This window comes from Sinocyclocheilus grahami, unplaced genomic scaffold (assembly GCF_001515645.1).
Source record: "Sinocyclocheilus grahami isolate Dianchi unplaced genomic scaffold, SAMN03320097.WGS_v1.1 scaffold1373.1, whole genome shotgun sequence".
In the NCBI taxonomy this organism is placed as follows: domain Eukaryota; kingdom Metazoa; phylum Chordata; class Actinopteri; order Cypriniformes; family Cyprinidae; genus Sinocyclocheilus; species Sinocyclocheilus grahami.
In genome coordinates, this window is record NW_015506552.1 from 1966 (window position 1) to 5820 (window position 3855).

The 3855-nt window shown below is 44.9% G+C and overlaps 1 long non-coding RNA gene across 1 annotated transcript in view; it reads right to left on the reverse strand.

Moving 5' to 3' along the window:
• Positions 1-371: 371 nt before the first annotated feature.
• The window catches only part of LOC107569688 (uncharacterized), an 11835-nt gene continuing 8351 nt past the window's right edge, over positions 372-3855 (reverse strand). The window contains exon 3 of the long non-coding RNA XR_001606932.1: positions 372-940. This is a non-coding gene — a long non-coding RNA (uncharacterized lncRNA). The remainder of the gene's footprint in view (positions 941-3855) is intronic.

Sequence of the window (3855 nt, forward strand, 5' to 3'; positions counted from 1 at the left end):
GACGCTTGTTCAGTTTTCTACTCCGTTCAGAATCTTAGAGTAAGTGTGCATTCACCATTTTCTCAGATGTTACTTTCATTTGATTTATTTACTGCATGGTAAAATATGTTTGCTATGTGGTAATTGTGTTCTTTGGTTCGATAAATTAGTACTAGTATCAGTGAACATCACAATAATGTTAATAATGTAGTTTGTGTAAACAGCATGCTTACTTTTTTATTTCAGATGTGTGGGCCGTGGAGGCCTGGGTAAACCCTCAAAATATTACTCCGTTGCATGCTTTTTTGGGCCTAGTAGGATACTATAGATGTTTTTTAAAAGACTTTACCCAGATCAGAATCAGAATGAGTTTTATTGCAGCACCACTGAACTCGATGTTGTGTGGGGACATCAAAGCGGCGTACTCGACCGCCCACAGGAAAAACAGATGGTTGGGCATGGGGAGAGGCACAGGACATTGCATTTAATAAATCAAAGGAGAGTCTCCGACAAGCACCTATATTGGCATATGCTGATTTTGAGTTGCCATTTTTTTGTACACTGATGCCAGCCAGACAGGGTTGGGAGCAGTATTGGCTCAGGTCCAAGAGGGGAAGGAGAGAGTAATTTCCTACGCAAGTAGAAGTCTCCAACCAATGGAAAGGAACAATAAAAATTACAGCTCATTCAAACTGGAACTTCTGGCTTTAAAATGGGCTATAGTGGAAAAGTTTAGGGAATATCTTGTTGTGTCTCCCTTTACTGTTTTAACAGATAATAATCTTCATCTGAATACAGCAAATCTGGGTGCAGAAATGCTGATGCCCTCTCCAGGTGGCCTGTGAGTGAGACTTCTGCCGGGCCCACAGAGAATGGGGCAGTCCCATGTGGTGAGGTCGGATGTGTCACATCTGAAGTCGTCCGTGCCTGTGTCCATGCCTTTGTTCCAGTTACTGAGGACCTGGAGGAGGGTCACAAGTTTGAGACAGTGGTACATACAGATCAAAGAGACTGAGTTGGCCTCAGTCTGCTAGCCAACTGGAAGAGGGCACAGCGGACTGATCCAGCGGTATCATGACTGTGGATCTATATGGACAGAGGGAGAGGGCCCTCTCTAAGAGAGTGAGCAGTGGAAGATCGGTCTACCCAAGTGTTGTTGCGACAGTGGGCCCACCTCTGTGTGGATCAGGGACTGCTGTGCAGGGAGGTATGTGATCCAAAGACATTTGACAAATGGAAACAAATAGTGGTGCCTCAGTGTCTGCAGACGCAAGTCCTGGAATGGGTGCATTACTACGCATGACACCTGGGGGCGGAAAAGACTCTGGGCTTGACCCGTCTACATTTCTTTTGGCCAGGGCTGGCACGAGGAGTGAAGAAGTGGTGTTTGAATGTTCGCCGGTTCCCGTCTCCTCCTTCCCGTGACTATGAACTTTGTTACATGGTGCCTTCAGTGCGTTGACAGTGCAACCTGCACAAGACTCCTGCAAATAAAGTGAGTGCCCCTCTTGCATCTATACAATCAGAATACCCTCTTCAGATTCTTTCTGTTGATTTTTTGTCACTGGAGACTGCACGCAGCATGATGTGTAATATCTTAGTTATGATGGACCACTTCACTTGTTATGCTGTTGCAGTGCCCACTGCGGACCAGACTGCTGTGATTACTGCAAGGGTGTTGTGGAAACACTTTATACAGTCATTTGGGGGCTTGATCAGTTGCACTCTGACCAGGGCCCAAATTTTGAATCAAGGGTCATTAAAGAGCTATGCTCCTTGTATAATATCAGTAAGTCTCATACGACTCCCTATCAACCCAGCAGGAAATGGACAATGTGAAAGTTTTAATCGGACACTGTTGAGTATGCTGGGCACTTTAAAGGATGATCAGAAAGAGGATTGGGACCATAATGTGACAGAATTGGTACAGGCCTACAATAACACCCCTCACCCTTCTACAGGCTATACCCCGTATTGTTTAATTGTCTAGCTGTCATGCAAAATTGCCCATTGACATCATGCTGGGCCGGGGAGATGGATTTTTGGGGACAGTTGACAGCTGGGTGCATCACCCGTAAAGTTAAGGGGGAACCTTTGTTGATGGGGCAGAGAATCATGGTCCTAAATAAGAGGGCCAGGGACAGGGCAAATTGGATGATAAATGGGAACGGAATGTGTATGTTGTCATGTCACAACCTAATCTCGATATACCTGTTTATGTTGTTAAGAAGGAAGGGGTTGATGGTGAGAAGAGGGTGTTGCATCGCAATATGTTAAGCCCATGTAAATTTGATACAGCCTTGACCTTAGAAGGGAAAAGTGTTGAGGTTTTACCTTCTGATTCTAATGTCAATCCTGTGAACAGTAATTGCCATATGTATCCTTGGGGGTGGGGCTTTCTTACAGGGCCACCAGCACCCATACAGAGGGATGGAGGACATAATATGGACATTGTTGAAGAGACATTACAGACTGCATCAAGGGAAGGTCCCTCTAGCTCATCGGTTTCACAGACCGAGTATTTGAGGTGGTCCACGCGGTCCACAAAGGGCCTGTTGCCTCTGCGTTACAGAATGTGAGGTATTTGGGAATGTGTGGACACATTTTGAGTAGGAGGGATGGATGTAAGTCCTTCATTTTAGGCAAGGGGAGGGGTGACAGTGGTAGCGACTGTAATATCTTCCTTTCGTCTCAGGGTAAAGAGACAAACACCTGTGCTAAATTTCATAGACAGACTAAATCCAGAAGAACTGTGGCAATGAACTGAACTGTGGTCTCCAAGATGCTTCAAGAGACCTACCTGCAAAGCTACCTGAAAGACTATGCGCAAGTACACCTAGGACAAAATCTGCTTTAAACACAAAGGATGGTCACACCAAATGTTTATTTCATTTAGTTAATAGAAGTTAAGAAAATCTATATTTGACAGCATCCTCATTTTACAGCATTTTTACACAAGTGCCTAAAACTTTTACCAGTACTGAAGCTTTGCAGGTAGGTTTATTGAAGCATCTTTGAGACATTGCCACATTTCCTCTTGATTTAGTCTGTCTAAGTTTGTTCAGTTTCTTCATGTCATTCCAGACAGACTGGATGATGATGAGATCAGATCTCTGTGTGGAGCACTGGCTGTTGTCAGACTCCTTGTGCAAACAAAAATCTCACAAGATTATTACAATTAATGGCAAAATGAATGTTTGGAAATGTAAACTGACATTTCCTACTGACTACAGAAAAAGATAGAAATCACTGACTTAAAACCATTTTTTTAGCTGGTGAAAATACTAGTGTTCTAATAATTTTGTCCAGCACTGCCCAGACGGTGTCTCTCCAGCCTGCGCTGTCCAGCTATCACAGATCCCTGGAGCTGTGTGAAGTCCCTTCCTGCTTCAAATGTTCCACCATCATCCCTGTACCCAAGAAACCAAAAATCACATAACTACAGACCTGTTGCTTTAACGTCTGTGGTGATGAAGTCATTTGAGAGACTGGTGTTGGCCCACCTGAAGGACATTACTGGAGCCTTGCTGGACCCCCTACAGTTTGTTTACCAAGCAAACAGGTCTGTGGATGATGCAGTCAATATGGGATTGCACAACATCCTCCAACATCTGGACAAACCAGGGACTTATGCAAGGATCTTGTTTGTGGACTTCAGCTCCACTTTCAACACCATCATCCCGGACACCCTTCAGAATAAACTGAACCAGCTCTCTGTACCCACCTCCATCTGTCAGTGGATCACCAGCTTCCTGACAGACAGGCAGCAGCTTGTGAGGTTGGGAAAACTCACATCCATAACCCGCACCATCAGCACCGGAGCTCCTCAGGGCTGCGTTCTCTCCCCACTGCTCTTCTCCCTCTACACAAATGACT